Below are 19,516 nucleotides of genomic sequence, written 5' to 3'. Positions count from 1 at the left end.
GAAGGCACCTCTCCTTCACATACTGGTGAAGAAGCTTGGCACTAGCAGGGGAAGGCCCACCAGCCTGGCTCTCTCATCCAGCAGCAAACACCTAGAACACAAACCAGGAAGCCTAGAGGGAACCCCCTTCCCTCGTGGGCACTGAGGGACAAGATGCTAGGGTACTGCATGGGCTCCCACAGGAGCAGCCTCAGTGCTACTCCCGAAACAGGAACATCTACTTCAAATCCTGGCACCTGCACCCTTCCTGTAACAGATAAAGGCTGATTCTTTTCCAAGGTCCTTAAGCAGATTGCAGCTTCAAGTGTTTACAATTTGCAGGCTGGGGTTGTTCTCACTTTTCCCACCTTCCTTGAAGCATTCCTAAGGCAGTGCTTGCCTTGCAGAGCTTGTCTACAAAGGACCCACAGTACAGCCAAACAGCAAAGGTCAAGGCAATCACAGCCCCGCGGCAAGCAAAATTGAGCTCCCTTTACGACTTCATGCTGAGTTGTAAAGAGATTTGGCAGCAACAGCAGAAAAAGGAAAGCCTTCAACTGTTCCTCAACAACAGTAGATATTAGCAAAGGGCTCTCACAGCAAGAGGTCTGGATGTGGCCAGCAAGCCAGGACAGTTATAGGAGACCATCTAGGAATTCTCTTTCTGCATCTGCTGGGGAAATCTCAACAGAGTCAGAGTTCCAGCAACAGCAGCACAGCCCAACCCACAACACCAGGGCACTACACACAGGCATGGCACCCAGTACAACCAAGTGCAGTAGGGCAACCTTGGCCACAAACATGCCCAAACTAGGACAACTGTGCCACATGAAAAACCTTGAAGCTCTACAGCACACAGTTCCCTTTACGGACTCTGTCCCAGTAGCTACTGAACTCCAGTAAGAGAGACAGATGTTATGAGAGACCAATTCTGAGCTCCTGCTGGGCCCTGAATAAATAACAAAGGTCACAGCAGAGGTAGATGGACATTAAACAGAGCATTGAGACCGTCCTTGCTCCGAAGCCTGAGAGATCTGTTGGACCTCACTTAGCACATCAGGACCCAGAGATGTCCCAATTCGTCTTCTACGTGATATTTGCTCTGATGCTGACAGAGAGCTCTAATCTGGAGACAGGTGCCCAATAACCTTTACCTGATGGAAAAATGAGGGTTGAACACCTACCTCGTCTTGAGTTTTCAGGGCAGCTCTGTCTGCTTTTGACTGCTGGGGCTGGGGTCTGCAAGCAGGAGTCACTGGCATGTGCCAGTCTGGGGAGGCTGGGCTCTCAGCCAGCCACTAGCATTTGAGAGATGCTGATCAGGCTCTTCTTTTCAATGATTTCACTCCACCCCATTGGGCTTGGCAAGAGGAGCTGGGTCTGGCTTGGGAACACAGGGAACAAAGCGCCAGTTGGGTGCTGGGCACTGAGATCCAGCAGAAACCAAGGAACACTGAAGTGGTACTTCAAGGTAAGCAGCCCGGCTCCCAGACCCACTGATAAAGGTGTGCGAGATAAAGTGGCTGCTTGGGCTTGGAGGAGGGCACTGAATTTTTGGTAAGATGCAGCAGTGTGAGCCTCATGTCATGCAGGCTCTATCTCAATGTTAGGGCAAACAAAGAAAAGTACTTTAACTGGATGAAGCGGCTCCAAGTCACTGTGTATCCATGGGGCACAGCTCCACACAAGCAAATAAAGCCTATGAGAGTCCATTAAAGACTGCAGTTTAGTAACCTGGGTTCCTCCTGCCCACAGCCCCGGCTCAAGCTAGGGTGCTCACTAAAACCACCAAAATCCTAACTTGCTATCAAGGAAACGGCTTGGAGGTCACCTCAAAAAACAATGTGGAGCACACCAAACACTGCACTAAGGGCTGCTGGAGGTGAAGGTAGGAATGGCCCTCCAGCCCAGACAGACCACCATTACAGAGAAGAACTAAGACCAGACACCTGACAGCCCCCTCAGGCGTACCAGCCAGGTGGTCACAGCATTTCCTGGGCTCTGCTGCTCCAGGCTGTGGCACTGAAAGGAAAACAGACTTGGGTGTGTTCCATGGGCTTGAGTTTGGAGCACACCCAGGAGCAGCTAAGCATCATAGCCTGGAGCTGCTGTAAGGCAGCTTGCACACCTGGAGGCTGCTTTCCATGGAAAGCACTGCCCTAAAAAGGGTGCAAATCAGTGGTCAACAGCTTGATGGCAGCTGTAGCGGTAGCCCTGAAAGAGACATGCCCAGAAGAGCTGTGCTATACCCATCCCACCACGTCTGCTGCCCCGCTAAGCCCTTCCACCTCAATCCCTATTCTGGCCGTATTTCCTGAAACCACCTTTCCCTCCTAAAGCCTTTCAATCTCTGTGCTTCCACAGATGACTTCTAATGTCAAAAGAAAACAGTGTAATGGGTCCAGGTCCCCCAAACCTGAGGTGACACCCATCTCTGACCTCATGTCTCCATCCTTGTGTGAAGTGTTAAAGTTTGATGGTCACCCTGTACAACCCTAGCCCTCTGCTGGACACAGTTTTCAGCACACAGCACAACAACGGCAGGATGCACTAAAGCATGCCATCAGGTTTCTACCAAGAAATTACATTCCTGGCTGTTCACCTTCTATGGAAGGAGCATCTGGCTGGCTAGACTGACGTGAAGTGCAGCACCACAGAGGTGGGCAGGAGGGGCCATCACCCAAATAAAATGGAGCCAGTGGACCCCAAAGAATCAGGGTACCTAAAGACAAAAACCCTGTTCTTTGCTGGTTCACAGGGGTGAACATGCTGCTCCATACCCCATTTCTGAGCAGGGACAACACACCACATGTATTGCATGAAAATAAACCATCCAAAGCAGTGTCTGAGGCATTTTCTTTATAGGCATGAAGTTTGCCTGGCCTTCCCAAACACATCACAGGAGCAGAAGAAAAAAAACCCCAATTATTAGACTGTGGCATTCTGAGATAAATTACTAATTAATAACCCAGACGGGATTACCGCTTAGTATTTCTCCTAATGCAACTCTTTGGCAACTGTACAGGATAATGCTTGTTAAGATATTTCTTCAAGGATCTTCATGCAAAAGAAATGACCCCTGCTCAGAAAAGCTCCCAAGTACATACTTATCTTGAAACGCTTTTACTGAAGTCATCATAAGTACATGGCTAAATTAAAGTGTTTACCCAAAAAGGGACAGACTTGAGCACTGTGCTCTACTTCAAGCATCAGATGTTTTCCAAGACCATTCTCTGGACTCTGGCTATGCGCAGCAGTTACCAACCTAGCCCCATTTGGGTGCCTCAGGCAGGGTAGGGGCAGCAAAGACCAAGAAGCTGAATTAGAATTTTTCTTTAATGATGAGAAATAGGTTTCTGCAATATACTTCATAGCAACCAGTTAAATAAATGATCCTAGACTGGAAAGCTTTCTTCTCTTCCTGAGGAAATGGTTTTGGCAGGCTTGAAAGGCATGCCATTTTGCCCGATTCTGCTTCCAAATTTCATTACTTTTGCTTCTCACTTGATTCTTCAAAAATACTGCTCTCCCTTCTCAGCAAGGGGATTGAAGATCCCTTGCTGACAGAAGACATCTCTTACATGCCTCCACTTTCCTCAAGCTAAAGTCTGTACACCTGCCATTTTCCCAAGCACACCTTTCCAGTGTGACTCTTTCCACAGCTGATGTCTCTCTGTGTGATCAGCATCTTTCTAAATGTATTGTGCCTCAACATCCCAAGCATAGATACAGCTAGAGCCAGAGGGAGAGTGATACTGCAGCCTCCTTGCTCTGCAGCACAACTCCTTTGCATTTGTAGCCTGAGAGGCCAAAGGGTTCTCTTTCAGTCACATCGTGGCCAAATATATATATATATATCCCAGTACTCTGTCATCCTACCTTGTCCTCTAACTTCCCGTTTCCTTCTGCCGCAGCTGCCTCCCATGGTGCCCAAACTGCTCACAGAGGGAGGGGAAAGTAAGGTTTGTTTTGTTTGGTTTTATTTTTTAATTTTTAAAAAAAAATTTAAATAAACACAGTATTTTGATAAGTGTCAGCTGTTACAAGGTGAACTTCAGTTTTCCTATTTCTATCAACAAATATTAAAACATACTAGTTGTGCCGTTTTTACATAGTGAGAAACACCCAAACCTTGTTACCAGACTTGCTATGGATCATCAGCATCAGGGCTTGCCTGGCTCTTGGCAAACACAAACACACGATCAACACAACCTTTGTCACCTCCACTGATGCTACAGGATATTTTGAAAAAGTCTCCTGCACTAAAGCACTCAAGTTCCCTCAGAGTAATCCCAAGAAGCTGTATGATCCTGCACTCTTACTGGGGCAGGCAACCTCCAGATACCAAGGGCAGAGACAAACTCCATTAATGCATGATGGTGGAGAGGCTTCCTAACATTTGTTTTTCAGATTATGGCATGGAAAGTCTTCAGCAACACACTACAGATGAGGCAGGAGCCTCTTACAGTACATTTTACTTTTTATCAATGGATAAAGTGTAGTCACACTGCCTCATTTCACATGCCAGTCAGGCTGCTGCGGGATGCCTCTTGCCTGGCTCTTCCAACACACCCCAATCAGCTCTCAGGAGCAAGTCCAGGAAAGCCCTAGGCAGCATTAGATTTACATGGTTTAAAACACAACCTGGACAATGCAGAGTAAGGCCAGATAACACTGCTTATTTGAGCAGCAGACTGAGCAAAGCCTCCTCCCCCCAGACTGGAGAGCTTTCAGATTCAGTTTGCACTTCGCAATCCACCAGGACCACCCTCCCTAGAGCTCCCAGGGAAGTCTGCTACTCCTTCCCCTCCATTTAATACAGGGGAAGGCTGCAAAGTCAGCTCTCCCCTGCCTAAGATCATCCAGGCATGCCAACTTACAGCTCCTCCTTGAACCACAGCCTCCTGCTGAGGGTACATCACACCTCCTTCCCTACATTGCTGGGGCTGGGAACGTACATCCCAGGCCAGCCTCCAGAGGCGAGAGTGCCCAGCTGCCCCCAGAGCAAACCTGACAGCCACACTTAGTCCTCCAGGGCCTGAAATGGGAAAGCACAGGGATGCAGGAGAGCAGCAACTCCTCCACAGCCTCCTGTCCTGGGTGGCTAGCCCAGCTGCTGCTGCTGTCCTGCCCACCTGTTCATGCCCAAGACTTGCTACAGTAATCCTGCCACAGCTCTGTAAGCAAGGAGGATGGAATTTCACAACTGGCACCCTGCCCTCTGGTGCCACTCGACTGGCATCCCAGTTAAAGTCTTCAAGAATCCCTGCATACGGAAATCGGGTCGCCACTGAGGCTGTGGTGCCAGCCACCAGGCATGGCTGCCGAAGACTGACTGCCAGCTCTGGTGGCAGGGACATGTCCTGTCAGACTCAACACCGGGAGCTCTGGGATCAACTCTGCCACACGCATCTCTGCTGGGCTCCACCTCATGCACTCCCACTGGGCGTGTGTGTGTGACTCATTTACTGCAGCTCATCAGAAATCCACAGCCCCAGCAGTGCTCTCCAAGTGGCACAGGGATGTGTATGTGTGACTCTTCAGCAATCAAAGAGAGATCCCTTGCTTGGTGCCTTCTACCCGGCAACCCAGTGGGCACTGCAAAGCATCCCAGGGCAGTTACCTGCTCATCTTAGAGAGTCACACAGATGCTGGCTATATATCTTCTCCTGAGTCAGGGACCATCTCAACAGGAGGAAGATGACAGCTACCAAGCTCCAAGTTTTACTCTGCTGCTGCCGGCCAGCAGTACTTTAGTCCCTACATGAAACACCTGCAGACGCTCAGGGCTAAGTATAGCCCAACACAGCCATTTTTATCTCACTCCTTCCTCCTGAATCCTACCTGCTTTCAAGTCTCCTCTCTAATACCAATCTACACATCACAGATTCACAGGATCATTAATGTTGGGAAAGACCTCTAAGATCATTAAGTCTAACTATTAACCCAACACTGCTGTGTTCACCATTAAAGCATGTACCCAGGTGCCACATCCACACATTTTTTGAATACTTCCAGGGATGGGGATTCCACCATAACTCTGGACATCTTGTTCCAATGCCTGACCACTCTTTCAGTGAATAAATTCTTCCTAATATCTAACCTAAACTTCCTCTGGTGCAACTTAAAGACATGTCCCTAAGTCCTATCACTTGTTACTTGGGAGAAGACACTGATCCCCATCTGGCTACAACCTCCTTTCAGGTAGGTTCATGTGTCCCCCCCTTAGCCTCCTTTTCTCCAGGTGAAACATTCCCAGCTCCCTCAGTCACTCTTCATTAGATTTGTGCTCTGGATCCTTCACCAGTTCCACTGCCCTTCTCTGGACATGCTCCAGCAGCTCAACATCCCTGTAGTGAGAAGCCCAGCAGGGCTGGTAGGGGTGGGAGGCTCTGGATAGTTTATCAGGGCCAGGTAAACAAAGCTGGAGCTCAGGAAGCATCCCCTCAGCCATACCCACAGCTGCCCCTTGATGAGGGGCCACCAATGCCCCTGCATGCCTGAACTGAACTCACAGCCCAGGTCTCACTAAGCCTGTGCTCACCACAGAGAACTCCTCTCAAGATAGCATCAGTTGCCTATTTATAAAATGATGTTTACTAACACCAAACACACTCCTGTTGGAAGTGGAGGATGGGATGAGTCAAGGGAGCATGAGCAAGGGAATTTTATTCTGTCATGGGAAGATGAGGGGATCGTGGGAGGCTTACTTAGGGATGGGTGCTGCAGCATTGGCTAATCACCTGCAGCTCCCTCACCAATGCAAGGAGACTTAAGGGCATGCTTATTTTTTCACATCAGACCCTTAAGCTCTGGGAACATTCTCCTGTGAAAGTGTGAGATCAGATCCAGCACAAAGGAATGTGCCAGCATCCCCTTGCAGCCTGCTCCAGGCTTGGGAAGCACCAAGTGCCAGCAGGTGCTGAAGCACCAATTTAACATGAAGGCTCTGAAAACCTCCTGACAGTTCCTTCCAGCAGCTCAATAAAGCACTGCTGGTTGCTACAGTGCTTTGACAGGGCCTCTTCAGGCAGTGCCCATCTCCAGGGGAACCATGACCCCTCCAGCAGGCGGGTGGGGAAGCAGCCCCCACTGCTCACCCTTGCCCAACCTCTGCTCTGGATGATCACTCCGTTATTCCATTTGCTCAGTGCCCCTGCAAAGATTTGCAAGGACATCTGACTGCTGAGGCACTAGTGACACCAGTCTTCAGCTGTGGGCAGAGATGAGCACTACAAAATTTGCTGTGGGTCTCAAAGTGAGGTAGGGGAAGGAAAGGGATTACAGCCCCAACTCCCCAAGGCACCATCTCACACTTGGAATACTGTCCAAGAATATGCTCCTGAGGAACAAAAGGCAAGAAATTAGTGCCTCCTAGGGCTCCTTGAATTTTACAGACTTTCTCAGGTGTCAAACTATATCCCATCCTGGGTGGCTGCAAACAGACCCCATGTGATGTTATTGAACTGCACACCCACATGGTGGCAGATCAGATTCTTGAAGCCCCTCCAGGCCAAACAATCAGTGCCTGTCCCTGGCTCTTTCTAGAGCCACCACCGCATTTTCCATTTTTCCTTCCCAGCTGCATCCAGCCATCTCCCAATGCCAGGCTAATTTTCAGAGCTTCACATTTTCCTCTCCATCTTTGAGAAAGTTATTGCTTTCCTGCCCTCAAATAGCTAACACCTCTTCCACCCTACCAAACTCATAATGGGCCTCCTGGATCCCTTCCCCAGATTTGTCTCCTATGCCACTGCACTCAGCAGCCCCAAATGGGCTGACTAGAATGCATATTTACTTACGGGGCTGGATCAATTTCTGAGTTTTTAACCTTTTCTAACAGGCAAGGGAGGGCTGGTGCCAGGGGCTTTACCAGAAAGCCTCAGCTGACTTCTGGTGCATGTTCAGCCAAGGTTTGAAGTCCAGAGGCATGACTGGAGCACAGGACATTGTCACACACAGGGTCCAGGAACTGCTGGACAGCTGCATAACAAGTTTTGGCTATAAACCATCCACTCAGCTTACCCTTGTGTACCATCCCTTCAGCATGGCCCAACAGGGGTGCAGGCTTCTGCACTCCATGCATTGCCAGAGGTGAAAGCACCAGCAACTCTGTCCATGCCTAGGATGATCCTTTGCTCCCTTCATCCTCCTGGTTCACCCCAGTACCAGCTGCTGGGTCGCCACTCTCAGCCAGCTTCCCACATGTCCATGTGCAAGCTCTCGGCCACCCCCACCCCTGCCCACTCCTCCCAGCACTGCTTCACTGGCCCCCAGCACTGACTCACTGCCCACTGCTCCCGACCACGCACGCATCCAGCCTGCCTCTGGCATCCCCACCACACTGAGACACAGGGTGAGGTGCCAACATTCTGCTTTAGAGAGAAGCAGTGAAGCAGCATGGATCCACAGGAGAATCCGGCTGTGCTCCGCATCCCACCCTGAACAGCTGCATGACTGCAGGCAAGATGCTGATATGCACCATGCCTCTGTTCATCAGAATCACATACAATTCCTCCCAGGGACATAACACAGCTAATTTCCAGGCACTGGAAAGACAATCAACTTTCCAGATGATACATACTAGCAGCACACAAGTATTTGTTGCTGCCTGTACTCTCATCTACAGTTAGCTGAAATCCCTGTTGAGTTACTAGGAGTGAAGGGTATCTCTTGCAGCGATGGACCTCTGCTCCCATTGTTAAGGAAAAAAACGGGGCTGTCACTGCCCTGCTGTCCCTTCTGCTGCAGCTTATGAATTTATCCCTCTTCTGGATGAGCAACACCTGCCTTGTAACTAGCCACAGGATTAAAACAAAAGATGTTTTGGATGGTTTCCCAGTTGCGTGATAAGAGTAACTGCAAGAGCAAAAGCTTCACGCTGCCCCTGCCAGCTTGGTCAGCTCCAAGCAGACAGGGAGATGCCCAGGTGGGCAGCAGCACACCTTACAAAGTTTTGCCACCTCTAGTTTAATTTTCCATCCAAGGTCAGTGCTTAGGCTCTCCAGGACCAGGTATGCTCCCTGCCCTCCACGGAGGATGCAGTGGCACCAACCTGCAAGTTTAACACAAAAAAATGAGAAAGATGGAATAAAACATTCCCCACCCACCTCTAGTCTGAGTAATGGGACCCCACGCCAACCCTGGCACAGCCTCTCCTGTCTGCAGGCAGCATCCACCTTTGGGTGGAGTGCGGCTGCTCTGCTCAGTGTCCCCAGCTGCTGCTCCGCCATGCATGGGCTCTTCATTCTATACCTCATGCAGCTATTAAGTATCTCCTCCTGCTATCTGCCACCTGTCTCCACTGTCACATTTTCTCCTTTCATTCTTTCCTACCTGGAGAGGTAGGGTTCAAGTTTATGCCAGGGCAAGGCCAGTCCTCAGCCCTGTGGGGGATGTCAACAGGGACAGCACATATGCCTGGCTATTTTTCTCTTCCCCTGGCATTTACAGTCACCAGATTAGGAGAGTGGAAACCACATCTTGACTACTCCCTCTGGCGTTTTCTTTGGTACCACAATACAGGAAAGAATGGGAGGCTCCTACCCCAGCACGACAGGCAGCAACATGTACCAGCAGGTGTTCCTCCTGGACCTTTTTTTGCCTCCTCACTTACCAAGTGACGGGACAGCTGTTCATGTCCCACCATCCCCAACACACACACTTTAGGAAGTACCGGCAGATAAAAAAACCCAAAACAACACAACCCAACAAACAAAAATCCCAACATCAAACCACTGCTCTCCAGCTACATTTGAGTCTCAAACCCTCCTGGCAAAAAACCCCTCAAACCTGCAGGCAAAAAGGGTATGAAAATGTACACCCATCTAAGTGGGAAGGCAGAGCAGGAATAACAAGATAGCCAAGCCCTGGCACTGGGATAGGAGGAGAGGGTGGTGCCCCAGAGCTCTTGGAGTCTCCAGAGCCAGCTCAGAAAGGAGGAGTTGGTAGAAAGGGTGGTTTCGCAATCAGAAATGTTTGTTTTGAGTCCAAGGATGCTCTGAAACGCTGGAGTGGGCTGCGAGGCAATTAGAGGATGATTAGGATGACTGACAGGATGAACAGAGGGAAGAGCAGGTGGGCATCTTTGCCCTAGGCCAGGCTCACCACCCTGCAGTAGCTTTTCAGGACTAGGCCGGGAGTTTCCAGCCCACGCACCTATTGAGCCACAACAAGCAGCTCTACCTGTACCACTGCTTGGAAGGGTTTGAGCCTTCCTTCACCAAACAGGTTCAAAAATTCCTTTTTTTTTTGCTCCAAGAAGCGCAGCACAAACAACACGAGACAGAATATATGTGCTGCTGTACAAATAGCAAAGCCATCTCTGCCTACACTGTCCAAAACCTGGTTTGTTCTCTGTTTACCAGGCAGACACTTCCACTCACTCCCATGTATTCTGAAAAGAGGCTCAACAAAACTGCCCACCTCCTCTACTTGGATTGCCCCATCTCTTCCCCAGACATGCAAGCTCCATCTAGAGATTCTATTTGATCTTTCACACCCAGCCACCCTCAGAGACATCTGCCAGCACAGCTGTGTCAGACACAGAGGCAAAGACCCAAGCAATGAACATGTCTCCACAGGCATAAGTCTGCTGCTGGAGGTGCAGTTATACTGGCAAAACTGCTTCTCAGTGTTTTAAGGTGGTGGAATAAAACCAGACTTTAGAAGCAGGAGCATCTTTTGCTAAAATAATGTATCAGCAGAGCAATCAAAACAGGCAGTCCTACACATCAAGCAGGCCAGAAGCTGCAGGCGTTTTGGAGGAGACATCTAATGTACCCTAGAGATATGGCCCAGACCATGCTCAAATACTGCCACCATACCATGGTTTTAAACCTTTAATTTGCAAAGGTCTGTCCCTCACTCCATACACACCAGAGGAAAGCTGAGCTATGGCTCCTACTCCACAAGACTCTCCTGGAGCAACTCCGGCTGTTCCACCCTGTAGCACTCAACTCTCCAGATGAAAACACAAAGGCTTACTGGAATTATTCCCTACAAACCAAAGCTGTGCTCTCATCAAATGGACTAAAGCTTTAAAGAAAACAAAATTAAAAAGTGAAATACTGGGGTTTTCCCCCCCCTTTTTGCTTAAAGCACATCCAAGCATTTGCTTTCCCCAACCTGAAACCATAGTCAGGAACTATCTACTAGCTTTGAAATTCCCTTCCTACCCCAGGAGGTAATAAAACATGAAGACAGAGAACATGAGATTCCAGGAGCACTATGCAGCAGAGATTTACAAGGGATACATCCTGTCAGGCACACTGGATCATTTTTATTTTTAACAGCATTACAGCGTTAGTGGGTGAAAGGGAAATTGTGGATGTAGCAAGATTTTAGTGAGCCATCCACTGCAGTATCTCACTCAGTCTCCCTTTCGAGGTTTGTTCACTGGACTGAGGAAGAAACATCACCTCATGGACTGAAAACAGGTATAATGACCCTAAATAAACCAGTAGCTCAAAGTGACAAAGCACTGCTTACAGACTGGCAGGAACCAGAGGCAAGAGTGATCTTTGGTTTCATTCATCATTTTCACTGGCTAGCATGCTGAGTTCAGAGAGGTGTTAGGTGCTGGCTGCTCTGAGGTACCTGTTTGGCAAAGTAGCTGGGCACCACAGGAGAAGGGATGCTATAAATCACTCAGAGGCTGAAGACAGGATGGGACAAGGAGAGGCAGGGAACAATTCCAGAGGCACATGCACAGAGAATGGGTGTAGGTTTGTCAGGGCATCACCCTGTGTAAGCTGGGGCCAGGTGAGTGCTTTGTTCTACTGAAGTTGTCTCCTCATAAGGTAGAGGAGTCTCAACAAAAGGCCTTAGATACTAAGGAGCAACAAGCAAGGGGAACAAGAAACCCAGAGAACAGAGGTGCACTGAAAAACTAACAGGCCAAGACCTCACATGTACAAGAGGAGAAGGCAGAGATGATTGCATGGCTCTGAAGGTGACTGCAGTCCCAGCACCTCACCACAGGTTTTTTGGTCGCTCTTCATAGCCTGGCATTTCTACTCTACCAAGCTAATGATACACAGTCATAAAATATGTTATGCTTATACAGGATAACCAAGTCTCACCTTCATCTTTTCCTTGATTAGATAAGCAAATTGATCTCCTTATGTTTCTCACCACAAATCTATCTCTTCAGGCCTCAGACTAAACTAACTTTTCTGCATTCTATTCAATTTTTCAGCAGCCTTTTCTGAGCACCGACACTGGATTTAGATGTGTATTTTAGTATCTATCTCTCTGGCATCATCTACAGCAGTAGAGTCTCACTCTTAGGGCTACTCATTTTACACTTTCCAGGTGTAAAATGTTTCCTACAACTGCCAGGCTTGTCATGTCATCTGTCAAGATTCTTTACTTGAGGCACAGCCAGTTGCAAGTCATCCAGATCTACAGACTTTTAGCTAATTTCTTTCAAAACGAACATATACATCCCAACCCCCAAAAAGCCCTTCAAGATAGCCTCCATTTCTGCTTCACCATCCCAACTGATATTATAGGGAACCATAAAGTCTGAACTCCCTAATTACAGGTGAAGTCACTTCCTTCTCCATCTTCATCACAATGACAGTCTTCTAAAAAAGTACATTGCTGTACATTCTTAAAGACCATGAAGTTCCCTCTTCCACCTATTCTTACTCAGGCTACATACACAGCCCTTCTTGCAGTTCTTCTCATCCTTCCTCCCACACCCTATTTCTAAAGACCTTAATTTCTATTGCTTTGCTGGATAGTCTCTTGTTTGCACACATCCTTCTCCAAGAGTTGCATCTCTATCTGAGCCTGGCCCTTCAGCAACACCTCATCTCTGTTGAGGAGAGCACTAATTGCTTCCTGCACCTTAGAGGTGTCACTCCTCACACAGCCTGGCACAAGGCTTTGCAGAGCACTAATTGCTTCCTGCACCTTAGAGGTGTGATTTCTTACGCAGCCCGGCACAAGGCTTTCTTCGTGTTTTTCAGCTCCCCAGAAGAGCACTAATCCTACCCCCAAACTCTGGCAATACCAACATCTTCCCCTGCCTGCCTAGCTAGGATCTCCTTACCAGATAGAAACCCTTTTGCATACAGCTTTCCCATTAGTTGAGGGTCCACATTGGGCATGCTTCCTATCACCTACCCCTTCCTCATTTGTTTACAAGGCTTACACCTGGGTCACTGACACAGGCCAACTTAGGATCTATTACATCTGTCACCCCCGCTCAGCTACGAGGCAGGCCATCCTCTAAGGCAGGGGTGTTGACCAACTTGATGCACTACGTTCCAGACAAATGGATGCTGGTGATTTCTAACCGGCATATTCTCCTACCTCCCTAACAGAATAAACACTGACTGTTTGTTCTCGTTTATTTAGATGGGCTGGATGTAGTCCCATTCTCTTCCCCTCTATTTCAAGGGATCAAATCTCGGAATGTCCCTTCACCAGATGTTTTCTCTGGTGGCTGCTCACCATGCAAAAGTTGCCTGAGTCTGTAAGTACTTTCAGGAAATTTCATAAGGCTTTGTGCATATGACCACATCTAATTTACCAAAATAGTCTTGTTGCTTGTTCTGATTTGTCCTTGGATTTGCTTTTTAAAATTAACTCATCACTCCTGATCTTCTTTGCAAGGTGAAGACAGAGTTCTTACTGTCACATTTTATTTGTTCCTCTTTTCCATGCCTGCAGGAGCTAAGTCCTTCTATCCAATAGCTGCATCAGCTCCTTCTGCCCCAGCTGGGAGTTCACACCAAGCTCTGCATCCACCGCAAACCCAGTTCCTTCCTCCCAGATTTATAACTTTGTGACTAATGCCAACTCAAGCTGCCTTTTCTGTGTTGTGAGTAATAGCGAGTCCTTGGGCAGCGACCGCAGCTCAGAGGACACACAACAACAATTTATTTCCAGGTCTATGCCTCAAGTATGGAGTTAGAGCCCAGGAAAACCAAACCACCCACTTGTGTATGCAGACATCCTCAAGATGTCAGCTTTACCAACATCACCTGAGAGCCTCCAAAACTCAATGGCTTCACATAAAGGGAGTGTAGACCATAAGCACAGAGATGAAGGATGAATCCATTTTAAGATCTTCCTTGGGACCCAAAGGCACTAAATTTTTGTTTCAAGAGCACAAGTATCCTGAGGCCATCTTCAGAGACCCTCCCCAGTCTGTGTCATTGCCAGGTGCTCTCTGCCCTCCAGCACAAAACATCAGATGTGATAATTATTTCAAGCAGAAGACAAGGCCTGCTGCCATCTGAGTCTCCTCTAAGCACAAGATCATGCCAAGATTGTCTCTGACTTTGAAGGGACCTGAAACAAAGTCTACTAAAGGCCACTGTTTTACTGGCAAAAGCAGGGCCAGGCCAGTGCACAACTCTCCTACCAAATGCACTCTAGTGCAAAATCGCACTTTAAGAATAGCACTCTCCCTCAACCCCTGTCAGCAACACATCAGGAGACAGGTGGATGATTTAAGGGAGCCCATCAGAACAGTTCTTCCACGCAGGTCAACAAAAGAAAGCACACCACCTCCACACAGGCAACACCACATGGCAACAGAGACAGAGGTCACACCACTGGTGGCAGCTAGCTCTCTGCAGAGTGATGCCTTGCACTAAGCTGGGAACAAAGAAAGCATGGAAACCTGAGAGAATATTGCTTGGGAAGGGAGTATCAAAGCAAGCAACTTCTCTGCACAAAAAAATTACAGGGGTGCAGAGGCGATGAGCACAGCCAAGGAAGGGATATGAGTAGCTCTGGGAGCATACAGTCCTTCCAGGTAGTGAGAGGGAACAGACAGACAGGAAAGGTCTGCAGCAGCCACTCTTCCAGACAGAGAAAGGCAGGGAGGTTTTTCAGCTTGCTGCTCAGAGGTAGCACGGCTGTGGTGGTTCAGAAAAGCAACAGCAGAACACACTGAAAACAGGCAGCATGAATCCTGCCTGTGACTGCTTCCTCTTGTGCTGATGCAATGTGTCGCCTTTCTAATACACAGTCCTTTAAGAGATCCAGCCCTTTCTTTAATGCAACAGCACAAACCAGAAACCAACAAACCAGCCAACAGAAATGGGAATCTTCAAAACCTTGCTTTAAGCCAGACCTGTACTAGCAACAGAATTTATCTGAGAAAAAACAGCATGCATAAAAGAAGACCTCTCTCTCTTCCCAGCACAGTAACCATGTGGGCAGAGGCTGCTGGCATCAACAGTTAGACCAAAGCACATCAAGAACAGGAGACCTTGCTCACATGTAATGGGCTATGCCAGCAGGATGCCTATCTTGCCCATATAAGCTGTGTAGCCACTTCAACAGTTTGGCCTGAGAAGAGCATTGGGATACTGGGGAACTGTTTCCATCCCTCAACCTGGCTTTACCAAGGAGTGAAGGAAGGGAGGTGAAAACAGAACAGGGAGAATGGCAGGCAGGCAATTTCAACATGCAGGAGCCACGGGGAGAACAGAAGCCTTTCCAGGACTCCTTAGCAATCATGTGCAAGGAACACATAGGGAGCATGCAAACATAACCCTGTAAAGGGCAGTGAGCACTGTGCAGATAAAAATGGAGGAAAGGGTTCTGCATCTCTCATAGCAAGCCAGCCTCAGGCTTCCTGCAGCTAATCTGTATTTGGAGCAGAGGGCAGACACCCAGCTCTATGCTGGAAGGACATGAAATGAGAAGGCAGTGCCAACCACAGGCCTGCAGGCTCAGGGAAAAGCCATTTTATACCGCAGGCCTTTGCTCTACAAGCTTGGCAGTGACTACACAAATCTCACCCTCTCTCTGTTGCAGAATGCGTACATACATATGCATTTCTTTCTCGTTCCTTGATTTTTATTTTTCTCCTTTTAACCAACTTTCTAGGCAATGCATCAGGCCTGCCCCCCAACTCACTACCCTGGACAAGCCAGAATGCTTCTGACAGATGAAGGCTGCAGGCAAAGAGGTGCCTCCTGAGAGGCCGCACTCAAGGCAGGTCCTGCACACATCAACTTATGGATAGGAAGGTGAGGAGTCCTTCCCAGCGAGAGCCTGAGCTGTACAGGGCATGGGAAAGAGGCCGAGGACTGCAGCTCCTGGCAGCAGGCGCTCCCACAATGAACACAGAGCTACCTTCAGACAGGCCAGCTGCCCCACAGTGCAGTCCTCTGGAGCTAGAGTATCAGGACCAGCAACACAGTTGCTAAGATCAAAGTGGCAGAGGGACACAGGGACTCCCACCTCCCTCCCTTTCTGGAAACCTGCATTTCAGTTTCCAGCTCAGCCTGCAACCAAGCTCAAAGCTCCCCAGGTTCACTTCCAGAGCCAGGAGGAAGAAGAGACAGCTGTGTAGAGATCATACATAGCCAAACCTCCCTCTGGCTCATTCAGTATCCCAGAGGCCATGGCCCATTCAAGGCTCTGCCATTCCCTGTCCCCCCTCCCCAACACCTCCTGAGCCATCAGGAAAGACCTGAGACCCTGCAGAGCCAGTTCAGGCAGTAGGAAATCTGCCCCTTTGCTTTGAGGCTCCAAGCAGGGCCTCCGCCTCCTTGTGTGAGAGGCAGCAAGGAGAACAGGTAGTGGGCTGGCACACTGGCAATTTTCTGCAGGAGCTGCCGGATTGGGCGGGGAACAGGACATCTGCAGGGGTCAACACTGTGGGCTACCCAGGCAGGAGGAGGCAGGGAAGGAGCAGCCTGAGAGACTGTCACCAAGAACTGCTTGGTTCCCACCCTCTGGAAAGCAGCTGCTAGATTAAAAAAGCCTTTATGGTCCTGTCATTCAAGGATGTGGAGACAAACTCCATTTTTCAAACATTCCCATCATCTTGTCTCACCTGCGCACCACAAAAAGCCCCGGGGAAGATCTGGCCCCAGCCTCCAGCAAGCCTTATCATCCTTGCCCATCCCTACCCACGGCAGAGCTCTCAGATGCTTTGATATGCAAATCAGCCACAGGATCCATAACCAGCGCTGTCTGCAATTAACAGCGCACTCGGAGTATCCTACACCCAGTGCCTCCTCCCTCGCCAAGCACCACACGGTTGCGCAGGCTTCACGTCAGACGACACAGGTCCCAACTGTCTTTCGTGGGAGCAGGAGGTGCTGCCTGCAGTCCTTGGATCTTCAGCATACAGCCTCACCCTGGCCACCAGGATGGAGATGGGGCCCTTACAGAAAGGATGCCGGCTGGAGTTGCACTTCGGTGTGGATGGGAAGGGTGAAAGAGGAGCTGCCGGCAGGATGCTGCAGGGCTCCCAGTGACTGGAGGCTCACACAAAGTGTAATTAGCAACAGACAAAATTAGGGCCTGGGCACTGCCAGCTCTTAGGCTTTTATTGCAAACCTCAGGCTACCTGGGATTTTCTGGAAGTTCTAGTTCCCAGAATGAAGAGATTTCATGAAGATTTTTTTTGCACATAAACAATACACCCCTCCCCCTCCCCCCCGCAAGTTTCTAGCCCACTTTATTACTGCAGAAAGCTGAAAAAATAAAACCAAGGATATTTTAAGCCCAGAAAAAAGAAATTTAACCCCCCCAAGCAAACTAGAAGCAAAGCACACTCAGGGTTTCTCTTTTCTTGGCTCAACTCATGGCTCCAGAACAATTCAGGATAGTTGCACTGCACTCTGGTCAAAGGGCAAGAAAATGGAGCATTGCAAAGACTCATGGTGATGCCTTCTTGACATGAAAACTGACACCCTCAGAAAATACAGTAGCTTCAGTTCCTTCCAAGGTTACAGGAACAGACAAAAATAGAGCAAACTTAGTGCAACAAAACATACTTGTGAGCCAAAACGGAGCCTCTTTCCAACCCCCTCAAAGGCATCTTCTTTCATGTTTATTTTGCTCTTATGGTATCCAGGTGAAGACTGCAAAATGGACTTCTCTCCCCATAAAGATAGCGTATTCCTACTATTAAAAGGCTCGAGATGAAAAAAGCTTTCCTCAGTAGATACCAGCTAATTGCAGTCATTAGAAGTAATGCTTTGCTATTTCTGGTTGAATGGAGTCCTCCTGGAGTCAGTTACAAGCTGAGTGGTCAGCTCTGTGCTCTCTCAGAAGCATTAAGAGTATTAAAAGCTATTAGGGACAGTACAGTGTGATTGTTTGGAGGGGAGGGGTACTGGTCCCTGCCATGCACTTGCAAAGGCTCTGTCCCACACTCAGGTAGGGCATCGGCAGCACCACCCAAAAGGGACCTGAGCCATGCAACCCTTCAGTGGCTTTGTGACCACTGCTAATCAGATGCTCCTGCCCCACAGCCCATGGCCTTCAGCATATGCTTGCTCCAGAGAATGACACCACGGAGCAAGACACTTTCACAGGAAAGAGGGGACTCTTCGAGGACTATGCACAACTAAATTAGCCACCCTGAGCACACACACTGGCCTTTTGCTTCTAACTTCTACTATAGAGAGGACTAAGGGAGGGAGGGGCTCAGAACCTTAAACTGCCAAAACGTCTGCTCTCCATCCAGCTGGGAGCTACCAAACCTGCTGAGAACACCGGGCTGACTGCAGCCACATTGCAGACTTTTGGCGTGATGCCTCCTCCAGCAGGTAGCTACACAAAGGGTGCATTCTATGGCAGGAGGAAAAAACATGGTTTGCTGATTTGGAGGAGCTGGTGACTGAAACAAGAGCAAAAAAGGGACTGCTTGGCTACCTGGCCACGGTTATGAGCCATATCCGATCGCCCTTTGTCAAGTATTCCAGGGGAGGAGAAGCAGGGCAATATCAGAAACCTGCTCGCTACTCCCACCACCCTTGGAACATCCTCCTGCCTCCCTGCTGCCCTCCATCACAGAGGTGTCTGCAGGAGCGGCGGGGGGCGGGCAGGCAGCTCTCCGAGCACGCACAAAAGCGTCGACCGCACAAGAGACGGTCGCACCACGGGCAGGGACCCGGCGACCCCCGAGGTGCACAAACCCCGTTACCCAACAGCAGCCTAGGCGAGGGACAGCAAAGAACAGGCGTCGGGGGAACAGACAAATGCCCCGGGAGGCCTTGGGGCGGCGGGCGGCCCAGGCCGTTCCACGGGCGCCGCGCCGGGCGCGCCCCCCGCCCCGCTCCGCCCCAAGATGGCAGCGGCGCCCCCGGCCCCGGCCGCCCCCCCCGCGGGCTCGGCGCAACGGCCGCGCGCCCGGCCCGGCCCGGCCCGGCCCGGCCCGGCCCGGCCCGGCCTCAGCACGGCCTAAGGCGCCACCGCGGACACCCCCGGCCCCGCGGGCAAGAACCCTCCGGGCCTAGAGGAGCCGCGGCCGCCGCGCCCCGCAGTGCCCCGCCGTGCCGCAGCTCCCGCCCGCTTACCGGCGGCTCCTTACCCCGTGTCAAGCGCGGACGGGCTCCCCCCGGGCCGGGCCGGGCACTGCGGTACCGCGCTGCTCTGCGCCGCCCTCGGCAGCGAGCGACAACCGCTCGGCTAGGCTGAGTTCGGCTCGGTTCGGCTGCGCTCGGCTGGGTTCGGCTGCGCTCGGCGGGGGGCGGGGCCCCGGCGGTGGGCGGGGCGCGCAGCCGCCGGGTCTGCACTGTGGCGGTGGGCGGGGCCGCGGGGCCGC

The 19,516-nt window shown here is 50.1% G+C and overlaps 1 protein-coding gene across 3 annotated transcripts in view; it reads right to left on the bottom strand.

The window, feature by feature from the left end:
- TMEM63B (transmembrane protein 63B) overlaps positions 1 to 19,443 on the bottom strand; it is a 48,454-nt gene extending 29,011 nt beyond the window's left edge. For 2 of the 3 annotated variants that reach the window (XM_032102697.1, XM_032102699.1), the window contains exon 1: positions 19,283 to 19,443. The gene's annotated coding sequence lies outside the window, so the exon portion shown is untranslated. Of the gene's footprint in view, positions 1 to 19,268 lie in introns of all 3 variants that reach the window. The other variant, XM_032102698.1, reaches the window with a different exon arrangement.
- Positions 19,444 to 19,516: the final 73 nt, after the last annotated feature.

The sequence above is a fragment of the Corvus moneduloides genome, chromosome 3 (genome assembly GCF_009650955.1).
Source record: "Corvus moneduloides isolate bCorMon1 chromosome 3, bCorMon1.pri, whole genome shotgun sequence".
NCBI lineage: Eukaryota > Metazoa > Chordata > Aves > Passeriformes > Corvidae > Corvus > Corvus moneduloides.
This window is presented reverse-complemented; position numbering and strand designations above follow the sequence as displayed.